General features: G+C 42.3%; 2 non-coding genes across 2 annotated transcripts; both read left to right on the top strand.

Annotated features, from left to right (window-relative positions):
- The first annotated feature begins 7,233 nt into the window (after positions 1-7,233).
- TRNAK-UUU (transfer RNA lysine (anticodon UUU)) lies at positions 7,234-7,306 on the top strand. The gene has a single exon. It is a non-coding gene; the product is annotated as a tRNA-Lys (tRNA).
- A 7,358-nt stretch (positions 7,307-14,664) lies between these two features.
- On the top strand, positions 14,665-14,771 carry TRNAL-CAA (transfer RNA leucine (anticodon CAA)). The gene is made up of 2 exons: positions 14,665-14,702; positions 14,726-14,771. It is a non-coding gene; the product is annotated as a tRNA-Leu (tRNA).
- The last annotated feature ends 1,886 nt before the right edge of the window (positions 14,772-16,657 follow it).

Raw genomic sequence — 16,657 nt, 5'->3', positions numbered from 1 at the left:
GAGACTGGAAGTGTGGTTTTCTTGCCTGGGTCTTAACAGTAGCAATTTTTCTCGTGGTTGCACTCCAGGAAAGAGATCCTTCTGCCTTATTTCTCTCTCTTTTTGTTGTAATTGTTTTAAGTTGAATTTCCGCGTGTTAGCGTAGGAATGCGTTCACTGAGCAAGCGACGGCCTTTGATGCAAATCCACTACCGCCTTCTCTCTGGAAGAAGTCACCAACGGCGCGGGGATTCAGTGTGTGCTCATTTGGCTCTGGCAATATTCCAGGATCTTTAAATGGGAATTTTCGTTTGTTGACTGTTTGAAGTGTGAGAGTTGCGTCTTTCTTTGCTGGAGCGTGTTCAGGCACGCTAGGTCAGGGCGAGGGTCGGTAAGGGGCCGGGCTAGGGCAGTAGGTATCTTTGGGGAAGAAAGAGAGGCACTACTGGCAGGAGAAGAAGGTGAACTAATGGAGGGTGATGCTTCGAGCGGGAGATCCCAAGATGGTGCGGTGTGGGCAGGGCAGGGCGAGCCGTTGTGGATGGAAGAGCGGGAGAAGAGTTGAGGGGGCAAGAGCGAAAAGAAATCTTAGGTGAAAGGGGCTCTAAATTGTTCGCACAGGAGCAAAACTACAAGCTTGTCAGTCGTGGGATTCCAACCCACGCCTCCGTATAGGAATCAGAAGCTTGGAACGCTGCAAACAAAGATGCTGGCGCTGAAAATCACTAGATCACCCTGCTATCGACTATCTTTTCCCATGGCATAGCCAAAATTCCGGGCAACACTTGATCAAAGTCGCTTTCAGGAAGTATAGATTTATTTTAAAAAGTGAAAGAGAGAGACTAGAGGAAGCAGCAATTCCCAGCTGTCTGTGAATTGGAACGACGGGAAAGGATGAGCATCGATTGATCTGTCAAAAAATGAAACCAAACAACCTAAGATATTATGTTGTTGTTGTTATTATTATTATTATTATTATTATTATTATTGCTGAGGAAGATTCTCCCTGGGCTAACATCTGTTGCCAATCTTCCTCTCTCTCTCTCTCTCTTTTTTTTTTTTTTTTTGCTTAAGGGAGATTTGCCCTGAGCTAACATCTGTGCCAATCTTCCTCTATTTTGTATGTGGGTCACCACCACAGCATGGCTGATGAATGGTGTAGGTCCCCGCCCTGGGATCCAGCTGGAACCAGGGCCTCCCAAGCAGAGAGCAGGGAACTTAGCCACTATGCCATGGGGTCAGCACAAGATACTATTTTTAATGCAATGTAGACTTGAGGAAAACATAAGCACCTTGAATCAAGTATATACATATTTGAATTTAGGCTCCATAACTTACATATTGGATAAAGTTTTAGGTTATGTTGCCCCCTCAATCCCCTCCCTTCACTTGTACATTTAGGATAACAATTCCTACCTCATGATTCCTGAGGAAATTCATGAATGAGTGATTAGTGGAAAACTGGTTAATAATCTATAGGAAAATAAAAAGTAAAATTTGAGATTATCTTTTTTATTGGGCAAAATGTATTTGAATTGGTATGGACAAATATCACAGGCATTACTATAAATTATCTACCAGTCAAATTTTTCATACAAAGCTCTAGAATGGTTTAGTAAATAGAAATTCAGTTAAGCACACACACTCAGATAGAATCAAATAATTTCCAGAAGTCCATTAGACAATGCCCAACACGTCACTGAAAGGTCACCTAATAATTTTCTGTTGCCCTTTTCCAAGACTTTGACAATTTTTTCCTGACAGAAGTGAACCTTTATATAAATTGTTATATACTGTTTCAAACTGGCTTAATCTGGACGTGTTAGCAGAGATGGAAATACCTTTGACCAGGTCACCGTTTATCCAGTTGCAAATCTAGTAGTATATGTTTTTAACTTTAGTGCTGTGGTTGGATAAAGCATTTCTAAGTCGTTTATTCTTTCCTTAGTTTACGCTGTTTCATTCATCTGAATGAAGATGATTGAAAACAAAGGCATTCTCAGGTTATTCTCCATAATCTTCCTTCCATCACTCCCTACTCGCTCACCTTCATTTAGAATCCCTTTTGTTTGTGGTATGAGGGGGCTTCAGCAGAGAAGATCAGCAGACAGCATTAATATTTCCAGAATGCAGGTTACTTTTGTTTTTCAGGGCAATAAAAAGTCTGAGTCAATTGAGATGGTCAAAACTTGGCAGACCAGAGATAAAGCTAAGGTCATTAGAGGCTCTACAGTCTAAGTGACTGAGATAGTTCACTCCATATGTCAATCTTTTCAGGAGAATTTTCTAAGCTTTTGTCACTGGCATATGCCCTAAACGGCTTGAAGGAAGTTTAAAGGTGCTTAACACTTTCTCAAGATTGTTTTTCAGAGCTATGTTGGGAAGAGATCCCAGGGTCACCCCACCTGAAAGAGTCAAGCCCTACTGCAAGCGCAGCACCTGTGCAGATGACCTGAAGACGACCAAAAGATGCCTTTTACTTCACCTTAATACTAAAACCTCCACCCTAGGAGGACCCTAGCCTTATTAGCATAATATGAGATGTATGTGAGAGGATGTTTTCGGACTGCACCTGCTCAAGCTAATACCTGCCTCCACAGGTGATGACAAAATTTCCCTTTTAAATATGTTCAGTCCCCTCCTGAAATAAAAGGACCTGCTTCCCTTTGTTCAAGGAGAACCACAACTTTGGAAATGATTCCTCATGGTCTCCTATTTGCTGCAAATATACTTTACTTTCTGTGACAACTACTTCTGGTGGAGAGTCTGATTTTGACTCACCAGGAAGCAAACTCACTTTGGTTTAGTAACATTTTTACATCAAAGTTGTCTTTTGAAAGATGGGAAGCAGCAAAATTGTTTATTTGTGCAACTGAAATAAGTTACTCTGTAAAAAAAGATATTTTGGTATGGCCAACTACTTTGCATAACAGCATGTAATTGACTCATAAACTGGAGCCCAAGGGAACAAAAATTTCTGCAAGTGATTAATGTTGCAATTTTGTTTGGGAAATAACTATACTTTGAAACAAACTTGGAATTAAATTTTTTTTTAATTTTGAAAGACTGAAAAATCTTTTGAAAGAAACATACATTATGTAGAGTTAGTCTACATGCCTAAGTTATGTGCTCCTTGAGGCATCTTGGAGCAATAGCTTTTTTATTCTTAAGTCCTCTAGGCCAGAGCTTTTCTCGCTTTAATGGGTTTACAAATCCCTGGGAATCTGGTTAAAATGAAGATTCTTCTTTGGTAGGTGTGACATGCATAAGAATCACCTGGAGAAATTATTAAAACAAATATTCCTAGGCTTCAGCCCCAGAGATATTGATTCAGTGAGTCTGGACTGTGCCCTCAGAATTTGCACTTTTAGCTGGTTCCTGGGTGCTGCTGAAACTGCTGGACAGCTGACCACTCTTTGAATAACACTGCTGTAAGCCAGCATGTCTCATACACTAAACTGTGTCAGAATCATCTGGTTATTTTGTCAAATGCAGATTTTTCTCTAGTAGATCTGGGGTACATCTAGAGCTTCTGAATTTCTAACAAGGCTCCTAGTGATGGAGATGTTGCTGGTACAGGATCTGTTTCTGCACAAAATTGGGGTTCTCTGCTACATGTGCATAAACAAGCCAATCAACTATGGCATCAGCATTTGGGAAAAGAGATCAGCTTTATTCTGTGAGATTGATCTGCTGGGAAACAGGGGACATGTGCCCTCAGATCTGTCTCCCCCATTCAGCATTTGGAGAAAAATTTAAGAGGCTAGGGAGAACAGCCTGGCACATGGAAACACTGGCCAGACAGATTTTGATTGGGGGGCTTCAAGCATTTATGGTAAGGTTTAAAACATTTATGACAGGGTTCTAAACATTTTTTATGAAGTAGGGAAGAAATTTCAGCACCAGATCTTCCTGAATGAGGGACCCCTCAATTCTGATAAGAGTCCAAGTTTCAAGTTCTGGTCATGTCCCAGGCCTTGGGTTACATGGGAAAGAAGATCTTTGGTTCCGAGGTCATTTCAGGTCATGATTTCTTCTTTTTGTGCATGCCCTGGCTATGTGACTTTGCAGATTTTCTGAAAGGCAATTTTTAATCACTCTGTTGATAAGACATAGGGTCTGTTGAACTGGTCCTGGAGGGCCCGTGCTTGCAGATCCACCCTTGGAATGTTTTCAATGGTTCCCAAATTTTGCTGCACATTAGAGTAACTTCGGAGATTTTAAAATCCCTGGTGGAGTATTGGCACCCTATAGGAATGAAATTAGAATGTTTGGGAGTGGGAGTCAGACTTCAGTAGGTTTTAAAGATTCCCAGGTATGAGAAGAGCAATAAAAGTGTCTTTTGTTATGTTAATTAGGTGACTTTTGGATCCCATCTAAGGATGGGGGATGGTTACAAGGAGAACCAACCATGTGATTAGAGGGTTGGAAATTTTGGTCTTGCCCCTCTGCCCACAACCTTCTGGGAGAGGAGAGGGGCTGGAGGTTGAATCAATCGCCAATGGCCAGTGCCAATGATTTGATCAATCTTGCCTATGTAATCAAGCCTCCATAAAAGCCCAAAAGGCCTGGGTTTGGAGAGCTTCCATGTTGGCGAACATGTGGAGGTTCTGGGAGAGGACGTGGAAGCTCCTCACCCTTTTCCCATACCTTGCCCTATGCATGCATCTCTTCATCTGCTGTTTCTGAGTTATATCCTTTTATAGTAAACCTGTGATCTAGTAAGTAAAATGTTTCTCTGAGTTCTGTGAGCTGCTCTAGCAAATTAACCGAACTGGAGGGGGTTGTGGGGGCCTCTGATTTATAGCCAGTAGGTCAGAAGTACAGGTAATAACCTGGACTTTCAACTGGCATCTGAAGTCCAAGGAGGAGGTCAAAGCAATCTCCAATTTGTAGCGTGTGGCTCAGAAGTGATGTGGGCTGGGTGAGCCAAGGACTCAAAAGAAAGATTTCTTGGACTCTCAAGGTCTAGTAGTAGTGCTCCTTTATTCAGAGAATAACATGGGGACAGGACCCACGGGCAGTGAAGAGCTGCAAACATGAGTTGAAGGTGGGGCTAAATTTATAAGGCATAGGTATGTGAGTTATCTCATTACAAGACAAGAAAAGATTACGTTAAAAAGTTGTTAAAATGGTATCAGTATAGGTGGGGTCTGGTTATTGGGTGGTCCTATAACTTTAGATAACAATCAGATTGGCTCCAGGTCAGGATGTCCTGTGCTTCCCAGAGAATGATATAGATTGGTATGTAGGGCAGGACTCCTTGGGCTTCTCTCCCTGGGGCAGCCTTGATCTTCATCAAGAAGCACAAGCAACAGCCTGGGCTTGTGATTGTCATCTGAATCGGGGGAGGCAAGACAGTCTTGATACAGGCTCAACACAGGTTGACATAAGGGAAGCCATATGGTAGAAAAGAAACCATATTGTAACTTTGAATGACCTCTGATTAACTAATCCAGCCCTGAACCTCTTTTTCTGGAGAAGATTGGCCCTGAGCTAACATCCATGCCCATCTTCCTCTATTTCATATGTGGGATGCCTGCCACAGCATGGTTTGATAAGCAGTGCATAGGTCTGCTCCCAGGATCTGGACCAGCAAATGCCAGGACACTGAAGTGGAGCCTGAGAACTTAACAGCTATGCCACTGGGCCGGTCCCTACATATTAACTTTTTTGATGGTCAGATAATTCCTGTCTTTGAATGAAGTGGAGCTCAAGATAAGATATGGTGAAACACATTAGAGGAAGACCAGGAGTCATGTGGAATCTCCAGGTATTGGAAATGGTGCATTACCAAGTGGTTCCACTTGGCCTTTATAGACTGGAAAGGAAGGGCTTAGGTGGCAAATCAGGGGTAACAGAGAAGGAAGCAGAGAAGAGAGGAAAGGAGGAGAGGGTACTGGGGAGAAGAAAAGGAAAGGAAGGAGGAGGAAAAGCCAGTAGTAGGGCAGGCATGCTGAAAAGTGAGAAGCAGGAGGGAAGTAGATTCTGAGAGAGATGGTCTTCTCTAACTGAAGAAGCCCTTAGAAGTATGTCACCTCCCTTTTTTTTTTCCTGATCCTAAACAATCCAGGAAATCCCAATGATGAAAGTACAGAAAAGACTCCAAAGAGGGAAACAGACTTAAATCTCCTGTCTTATAAGTTACAACCTTCATCCTTCATTCCCTGTCTTTTGATTCTCCTGAGGTTCCTCCTTGTTTCCTCCAGTCATTACAAAATTGGACACATCTTCTACTCAAGTTCAGAAAAGAACCTACATGTCCTGCTCTTATCCTGTCTTCTGCCATCTTCCAGGGCTCTGCTCTGGCCAACTACCCCCTTTCTCCAATCCCTGACTGACTCCAGCGAAAATGCTCCCAAATGGATCCTGCCCTTTTTTGAGCTAGACTTTCGTCTTCATTTCCCCTGCAATTGTGCGCTTTAATTGGTTGTTTAGGGAATGTATAGTGTGGGGGTTAAATGATCTGCACAGTGATAAAAGGCTCCTGTGCCACTTGGAGGCCCTAGGGTAGAGGAATACTTCTTCCTCCCCTGCAGTCTCCATGGTCTCTCTCTATAGGTGCCCAAAAAAGTCTCATGAACCAATAAACACTGAATGAACCATAAGCACTATTTCCTCAAGTGCTAGGTCATTCTTGTCTTTGAATGATTTGGGGTTCAAAATAAAACATGGAGGAGAAAATTAGAGGAGGCCCTGGATTTTTTCCACCCCAGCCCTAAAGAACCCAGACATCTCATTTCTGCAACTGCGGGGAAAACATCGAAGGAGACAACTGGACTTGATTCCTCTGCATTGTGTCAAAGTTACAAGCTTCGTCTTCTTTCTCCATCTTTCCACTACTTCGAAGATTCTCCTCAATTATGTATTGCAATCGTTGCTAAAAATGATCATCTCCTCGCCCTCGCTCACCGGTTGGGGAGGTGGCCTGTGTGTCTGCTCTTCAAACACATCTGAAGAGTAAATGCAGTCTCCAACAGTCCTTCTGCCCAAACCGAAGAATTCCCTTCGGCAATAATTGACTCTAGGAATAATCATTTTCCCTGCAATTGTACACATTAATCAGCTGCTTAATGAATGTACAGTGTGGAGGTTAAACAATCTGCTCAGTGATTAAATGACCCAAGTGGTTGAGCCACACTTTCGGAAGACCTTAGGATTTCCTGAAGCCATGGATTGCTCCAGTTTATCCCAATGATCAAAATTATTTATGGAGTTTAGTTATTTATGGGACAAATTGGAGCCATAGTCAGGGCCTGGATAGCTCAGTCGGTAGAGCATCAGACTTTTAATCTGAGGGTCCAGGGTTCAAGTCCCTGTTCAGGCATAAAGTTCAAGTTTTATTTCAGTCACCTATAGAAGAAGGACCCTGTACTTTACCCAGTCGAGCTCATTGTCCTTACACAGTTTCAAGTGTAATCTAGCTTCATTTAATTTTTCTTTCTAAGGACAAACTGAACCACTCCTAGATTTTGCAAGAAAATTTGGAACCATGGGTGATAGGAAAAAGAGTATTATAACAATGAAAATAATTCGTGGTTGGATTACTATGAATTATGCCATTTAAAAGTTCCCTCGTATGGTGTGGTTGTAACACCACGCTCTTTATTCTAGAAGGCGGAGTGCAATTTGGTTGAATCCTACTAGAATATTAACTCTCTGACAGCAGTGGCCTGTATCTCCTTGATCTCTGAGGTTCCCCAGGTCTTACACGCAGTGGTAGACACGGAAATTTTGCCCACACTGCAAAACACAGCTGATAAACAAAAATCCAAACATGTTTTGAAACTGTTAGCCATGCACATTGTGCTTTCATTACAGTTACTCTCCTTACCCTGGGATTTAGATAATCTGTAAGAACTCTGGAAATGGGCATTTGTGGATTTTTCTGCGTACAATGCTATAGATTTTTGTAAGACTTTAAATGGTTTTTGGACAGAAAGTTGAGATTTTCACCTGGTAGGTATTGTGCATGCAAAGCAAGATTGTATTTATTTATTTATTTATTTATTTTAAAGATTTTATTTTTTCCTTTTTCTCCCCAAAGCCCCCTGGTACATAGTTGTGTATTCTTCGTTGTGGGTTCTTCTAGTTGTGGCATGTGGGATGCTGCCTCAGCGTGGTCTGATGAGCAGTGCCATGTCCGCGCCCAGGATTCGAACTAACGAAACACTGGGCCGCCTGCAGCGGAGCGCGCGAACGTAACCACTTGGCCACGGGGCCAGCCCCAAGATTGTATTTATTTTATAATCATTTCCCTTATTTCCACTATGTCGCATGTCCCCAGGAGAAGAGGAGTGAAGGGATTCCTGTGTGAGAAACAGGTATCTGAAAAGTTATGGGGGATTTTCCACCTCCTTAAACTGGACCTCAGAAATCCTCCAGTAGACAGAGCAGAAGGAATCCTCTGCATCTGGATGCGCCTGACAAAAAGTCTGGTAGCTCCCCCACAGAAAGATTTATTAAAAGATAAGAAGTCTGCTGTTCTCCAAATTGAATCTCTGGCCCATGCGCTCTTGAGTCCTAATTCGGTCAGTGGAAGGATAAGATTCCCAGGAAGAGCTGGAAGAATCCACGGCTTCAGGGACTGTCAAAGTCTCCCCAAAGTGTGGCTTAATCACCAATCAACTGGTTCATGAGACATTTTTTGGAGCACCTACAGAGAGAGCCCATGGGAGCTGTAGAGGAGGAAGAACTATTTCTCTACCCTCTATGTCCTCCTGCTGGTTTAAGAATTAAATTGATGTGAGACAGAGTAACAGGAGAAAAACAAAGTTTAATAACATGTATACATGTTATTATACATGTATATTATACATGTATGTATTATACATGTATACATGTAACTTGTATAGGAGAAACCCAGGAAAACTGAGTAACTCGCCAAAATGGCTGAAGCTACCACCTTAAATACCATCTCCAGCTAAAGACAAAGGAGGATGTTGGGGGTAGTGGTTTGGGACTACAAAGGGGAGGCAGGGAGGAAGGCAATTTATATGGAGTTGAAAAAGCAAATGCTTGATAAACAAATGTTTGTTGGGCTATCTATAGACAATGTGACCCTTAGCAAGGGCCTCTCCCAGTCTATCATACCCAGGGTTATCTATGGTGATGGTCTGGCCTGGGGACAGGCCTTCTACCTTAAATTCTTTTAGGCAGTTAGGGGTCAAAGTTTCTTTCAGAATCTTTAGCACTTAAAAAGTAATCAAGCCAAAGAGATGCACTTTGGGGTGGCAAATTCTGATCCCCCACAGGAAAAAATCCCTCAGCAAAGGTGGCAAAAGAGGAAGATAGGAAGAGCCTAGCTCCATGAGGAGCCACACCAGCCCAAAACTGCCTAACCCAAGACGACTTACTTTTGAATGAATAATCATCCTATCATTTAAGACATTATTTACTGGTTTTTCTATAAATGAAGAGAAATGGAATCCTGACCAAATATGAAGAAAATAATCCATAAAAGTCACACATTACCCATGATACCAACTATTACAAAGTAATATATGTGTATATGTCATTGCATTATATGTTGTGCATAGAATTTCGGGAATTAAAAATAATGTGAGAAATATATACCTGGGGGAGCAGCATTTAGATGTTACTAAATATTGATCAGAGGTGAATGTTCTGGTCACAAATTCCAATGTGTGTTTGTGTGTGGGATTTCCTCACATCAGCAATTCTCAGACACCAGCTAGGTGTCCTACAATTCAACTCTAGCATTATCTACTGGGAGATAGCATCAGATTCCACCCACAGGTCTTAACAATCCCACAAGACTGCACTCCACTTCAGGCACCAATCACAAGTCCAGGTTGTTACTTCTGACTCACAACTATAGAGGGGGCTCCCAGACCCCCTCCTTGGGTTCAATTAATTTGTTAGAGCAGCTCATAGAACTCAGGAAACCCATTTACTCACTAGATTATGGATGTATTACAAAGGATATTAATGAATACAAATAAACAGCCAGATACACAAGGCAAGGTATGGGGAAAGGGCACAGAGCTTCCACGCTCGCTGAGGACACCACTCTCCCCAAATCTCCACGTATGCATCAACCCAGAACCTCTCCCAATTGGCTCCTTTCTGGGTTTTTATGGAGGCTTCATTACATAGGCATGATTGATTAAATCATTAACCAGTGGTGATTGACCCTCACCTAGAGTTCTAGCCCTCTAATCACCTGGTTGGCTCCCCTCGCAACCAGCCTTCCCACTCCACCATCCTTAGGTGCTTTCCAAAAGTTACCTTATTAACACAATAAAAGACACCCTTGTCACTCTCATCACAGGAAATTCCAAGGGTTTTAGGAGCTTATATCAAGAACAGGGACAAAGACCAAATATATATTTCTTATTATAAATCACAGTATCACCGAGATCATTTTGACTTCACCTATTGTCCAGGAAAGGAATGAAATAGACATCTTCATTCTGTCTCTGAGCTTTGCACAATTTTAGGCACCTTGTTCTGACTCTCAAGGTCATTGATAAGATAAAAATCAGAAGTGGAAGAAAGGATGGGATAGGAGATCAAGTGAGGACTAGAGATGGAGTAGTGGGCTGGAGAGGATGATAATCTTGGTTGGGAAAGAGTGGAGACAGGTTAGGCAATGAGATTGTGTGTTGCACAATTTCTATTCGAGCTTTCCTTGCTCTTACTCAAAAACACCAGACTTCATCCCGTTTCATCAACTTTGCCCTTGCGATTCCCTTTGCCTGGAAATATCTACCCCAGACATTCACATGACACAATCCCTTCATTCTTTCAGGTCTTTGTTCAAATGTCACTTTCTCAGGGAGGCCTTCATAAACAACACTATTTGATATTGTGAAAATCTCTCTCAAATCCCATATGTCTTCCTTCCTTACTGTTTCTTTATGGCATTTGTCACCATCTAGCTGTCTACATATTTTAATTATGAGAAGGAGAAAAGCAGCCCTGGACATCTAGGAGCTGACCTGGCACTTACAGCTAGGTCTTGATGTTTTATTGTTGAATTTAAACAATTTCCCAGAACATCAATATCAGATGAGGTCTCTTTAATAGATTAAGACAAAAACAAGACCACTCCATAATCATGTCTGAATGCAAACAAAACATGAACATTGTCCAAGCCACAGAATACCAAACATTTCCCTCTCCCACTGAATATAAATAATTTCTGCTTCTTTACCAATTTCAGCTTTACGTTAGCTCTAGTCTGCCCTCCCTTTAGACAAGATTTGTTACAATATCCAGTCATAGGGTCTGGCCCTGTGGTGAGTGGTTGGATTCATGTGCTCAGCTTCAGCAGCCCAGGGTTTCCTGGTTTGTATCCTGGGCATGGACCTACACACTGCTCATCCAGCCATGCTGTGGTAGCATCCCACAAAGAAGAACCAGAGTGACTTACAACTAGGATATACAACTATGTACTGGAGCTTTAGGGAGAAAAAAAAGAGGAAGATTGGCAACAGATGTTAGCTCAGGGCCAATCTTCCTCACCAAACAAAACATAACTTAAAAAAAAAAAGATATCCAATCATAGAATTGCCCTCACCTCCTGACAGTATACAGACCAAAGCAAAACTACTTCCTTAAACCCTCCCCCAAATCGCCTAATGTTACCACCAAAGGGAGGTTGCCTACCGCAAGACATGCCAATAGTCAGGAAGCAAGGTGGTAGGAGAGAATGGGTTTTATTACTGCTTGCTAGCAAGTGGGAAGATGGCTGACTAATGTCCGAAAGAACTATCTTACAGAAGAAAAACTACAGGCTGGTTATATAGGGGGCTGGAGGCCACCTCTCCGGGTGGGAGCATCCATCTGATCTCCAGGTGGGAGAGACATCTGGTCTTAGTTCCTGATAGTCTTTCGTTTTACTGGATATGCATCAGAGACGGGAGCAATGCCCTACACCCAGATCTTTCAGTTGTCCTTGATGATGGCTATCAGCATAGATGCTCTGCCTAGGGGGTCATCACATTCCTAAGGAACTCAAAAGAACAAAGTTGTCTACTTATAGCAGCTGGGAAGGGCCATAAAACCTACAGAGCATGTATATCTCCTGGAGAATGCATATCCAGCTGGGTTAATTAATCAGCTCATTCAAAGTTATAGTATGGTTTCTTTTCTACAATATGGCTTCCCTTATGTCAACCTTGTGCTGAGTCAGTATCAGTAACCTAAGTCCAAATCCTGTCATCGGTTCTTTCTAACATTCTCTTACTGAGACCCCCATGGTTCCCCTGGTGTGCTTTCTCCCTCACTGCAACATGTAATAAAACTAACTTGTTCAACTACAGGTGTGTCCCTGGGGGGTCTTTGGTAGGAGAGCATTGGCATTCATTAGTTTGGTGTACCGTCTGTCCCCCCACTGTTCCATTTCTGCATCTTCAGTACCAACTATGGAATCTGAAACTGAGTCTACAACCAATAAATATCTCTTAAAGAAATAAAGTCAGCTTTATCCACAGCAAAGCAAAAGGTAACATTCTTAGAAAGGGATGGTCAAGAAAGCAGCAGATATTGCCATATACTTGGCTCTCCAGAAAGGTTGGATCAGTATAGCTGGAAGAAAGCTAGCTGTTTTCATTCAGAGTAGCATGCTGCCCTTCTTGGCAAGCTCTTATTTGGCAAATCCATGTAGTATATATATACTCACTGCACCTCCACTCCCTCCTTACGTTACCAAGCAAAATCTGGTGTGAGTGGGAGTTTTAAAATTAAATCAACCATACTGCAACCGGGAAGCTCTCTTCATCTGTCAGGATCCATGCTGGATTATCCTGCCAACCTCATCAATAGTTAGAGTTTATTGACCTATATCGAAATAAACGGTGACTAATGCAAGTCAGTAAATTTTTCCATGCCTGCTTTTTTATCAGTTTATGTCTCTTCCTTCTACCATGTGACCATATCTCTAAGTATTTCCCACTTTAAAGACCAAAAAAAGGTAAAATCTGTTTGATCTACCTGATAAACATCATCCTATTGAGGAAGCTTTTGTTCACACTGCTCATAGGTCACTTGATTGACTGCATTTGTGACTTCTGATCCAGTCATCTCTGTTCTTCATATGAGTGTCAGGGAGCTATCCTATAGATTATGGGCATTACTGCTTAAAGAAAAAAATAGGTTACCTTTCTAAATGGAACAGTTTCCTTTAAATGCAGACTGTGGAAATAACTTTGTTGATAGTCCTGCTCAAAATCCTTTTGGATATCTCAAACTACCTTCCATCATTTAGACTTTATTAGAGTTCATCCAAAGACTGCCTTCAGTTGTATTGGAACGGGGAGGGGGGGAATCATTGAGTATTTTAACAATTGTTTTACTGGTGAGAATTTCCACATTGATTTTATATTTCTAATGTGTTCATTTTGGATTATGGACATGTGAGTGACAAATTGTGATCTAATATCATATGATGGACCTTGTATGAGGCAGTACCAAGTTTATTTCTGTTAAATATGCTTCTTGCCCATGGATCACATCCTTTCACTCTTCCTTACAGATAAAGCTCTTGGCTCATCTTCCCAATCTGGTGCTTCTCACACCCTGCACTGCTGCTCTCCTAGTCCAAACCATCATCATCTCTGCCTGGATTACTACAATGTTCTCCTGAGGATGGAGCCTGAATTCAAACCCACTTATATCTGAATCAAGTATCTCATTCTTTCCACTTTTCTACAAGGCATTAAAATAATATTCTAGGTGCTTAGTCAGACAAAAAAATTACAGACAAGTAAACAACAGCAAAACCAAAACCAACTCCCCTGTGGCCACTGTCCATACACAAAGTAGCCTGCAGTAACTGATTTACAGTTGGTGTCTGTAATGCTGGGAGCCCTACCCTTAGGAAGTGGAACCAAGGACAGTGTGAACTAGCCAGAACCATTATGTCACAAAATGAAAAATAAACAATAGATTAAAACCTCTCACCTTCACCATTGAGAGAGAGACAGAAACTATTTACTACTTGGTAATGGCCATCAACCCTTTTCACTTTTTTTCTCCACCGTCATATATCATGTAATATTATTTCATCCCCTTTCCCTAGACTATTGGGAAGGAATTAATAGGAGAAGGAAAATGAGGGAGTTTGAAGCCAGTGGATGAAGAACAGAGACGGAAGAAGTGGAGGTCGTGGGGAGAAACACCGGGAAGAGTGTGCAATACTCCCGCCTCGCACTCTTAGAGGGACAAATAGGGTCATAAAAGGGGAGTTTAAGCTCTTCTCACTGGCTCTCTCCTTTCCTATGCTTTTTAAATTTATTGTGGGAAGGAAAGAGCGTGAGCACCGCGGGAAGCTGCCTGAAGCGGTCTTCGCAGGCAGCGCTAACATGATCTACCGGTCCCTTTTATGTGATTTGCAGAATTCCCACGCCACGGGGACCGTCGCGGGCCGTGTGGCTGGCGGGTCAGTGGGAGGAGGGGAGCGCGGTTCGGGGCGGGGGATGGGCTAGGGGGGTGGCGGAAGCGGCCTCTCATCCTCCCGGCTCCCGGGCTCTGGGGCTGCCTTAACTTTGTGCCGTAGCGACAGCCTCTAGCTTCCGTCAACACTTGTCTTTTCGCGCCTTCCCTTTCTCAGGCAATCGCTTCAGAGCTTGTGTTTGACCCTATATGTTCTGGATGTAATACAGGTCTCACGAGCTGTTGACTACAGTAGTTGATTATACAACCTTTGCAGACGAGCGTGTCAGAATGGCCGAGTGGTCTAAGGCGCCAGACTCAAGTTTCAACTTCCCATACTCGGGGTTTCTGGTCTCCGAATGGAGGCGTGGGTTCGAATCCCACTTCTGACAGGATGCTGTTTTGGTTTTACCACGTTCACATTCTGCAACCTCTCTGGTTGAATCACAACCTCCTCCTTAGGTGGCATTACCGAATTTTACCCTTCTCCCTCCGTTATCACCCATATTTCACCCTTCTTAGAGTGGTTTAGATGTCTTTCCCTTATGCCTACCTGCCTGCCCTCCTATCTTTTCTTTCTTCCTCTCTTCCTTTAGCTAGAAATGACATGTTTATGACTATCTACATGGAATAATCATGTAGATTACTGTAATATAATCATAATAATACTGTAATATATCAGCATTAAAATGTAAGCCAAGGTACAGATAAAGTAAAGGTTAGAAGTTCCTATTTTCAGTATTTTAACAGTTCTGTGAGGGTAAGTGGCAGGTGTTTTGAGCATCGTTCCACACTTCTGCATGTCCCTCCTTCTCCATTGCCCTCGACTGATCCTCTCTTTTTCTTCCTCTGTGGGCCTTCCTCTTTCCTTTCTTGCACACCTTCTCCCCCTCATTTCTCTCTGCTAGCCTAGGGGTATGGGCTGTGAAGGGAAGAGGTTGAATGTGATATATTCTATGACATAAGATAAGAAACGTGATAGGCAGAAGCACTAGAACTGTGATTCTCAACCAGGGGTGATTTTGCTCCCCATCTCAGCCCCCATGGACATTTGGCAATGTCTGGAGAGATCTCTGGCTGTCACACTGGGGGATGGTGCATTGGCATCTAGTGGGAAGATGTCAGGGATGCTGCTAAACAGTCTGCAATGCATAGGACAGCCCCTGCAACTAAAAATTATCTGGCCTAAAATGTCAATAACGCCAGAATTGGGAAACCCTGGACTGGAAGGAAACTCTGTCCTTGTTTTATAACCACTGTTGATTCATAAGTGGTGTATTAGTTTTCCATGGATGTCATAACAAATTACCACAACCTCATGGTTTAAAACAATACAAATTTATTTTCTTACAGTTCTGGAGGTCAATAGGCTAAGATTAGACAAGGTTGTGTTCCTTCTGGAGTCCTCAGGGGAGAATCTGTTTCCTTGCCTTTTCCAGCTTCTAGAGGCCGCCTGCATTCTTTGACTCATGGCTCAGTCCTCTGTCTTCAAAAGTACATCACTTCAACCTCTGGTTCCATCAACACATCTTCTTTTTCTGTCTTTTTTGACCCTCCTGCTTTGCTCTTATAAAGACTCTTATGATTACATTGGACTCAACTGGATTATCAAGGATAATCTCCCCATTTTAACATCCCAAACTTAATCACATCTGCGAAGTCCTTTACATGTGAGGTAACATATTCACAGGTTCTTGGAATGTGGACATCTTTGGGAGTGCCACTACTCAGCCTCCCACAAATGGTTTCTTCTATCTTTCCTGAGTCAGTGAAGGTGAGAGTTTTTCATGCACTGGTCGCTCTTCATACTAATATTTATTAGTCCTCTAGTTAATAGCTTTCAGAAAATTTTAATTCCTATGGAAGTCAATCCAAGTATTATAAGCAACAATTGGTGGTCAGTTATCTAAGGTTACCTATTTCATGTGTGGGTGATGATTTGGGAGTGTTGTTTTGTTTGCTGTTGTTTGCTTAATTATATTTGTTTTGGTCCTCAGGTAGAATACCCAGAATATTATTTTAAAGCAATGTAGAAAAGTAAAATTAGAAGGACTTTGAGTCAAGCACATATATGAGTTTGAATTCTGGCCCTCTCTAAAAGGTAGGATTTTCTTGTCTCCAGAAATGTCCTAGAATTCCAGTAGCTGAAGACTTCAAATATCCCTGCCCTACTTCAGATAACCCGAATCCAACATTCTCTACATCTCGGGTCAGCAAATCTTTTCTGTAAAGGGTCAGATTTTGCCAAGAGGCAAAATCAAGGATGTTATGTAGATAC

The sequence above is a fragment of the Equus caballus genome, chromosome 20 (assembly GCF_041296265.1).
Source record: "Equus caballus isolate H_3958 breed thoroughbred chromosome 20, TB-T2T, whole genome shotgun sequence".
NCBI classification, from domain to species: Eukaryota; Metazoa; Chordata; class Mammalia; order Perissodactyla; family Equidae; genus Equus; species Equus caballus.
Note: the sequence above shows the minus strand (reverse complement) of the source record. Positions and strands in the feature narration are given on the sequence as shown.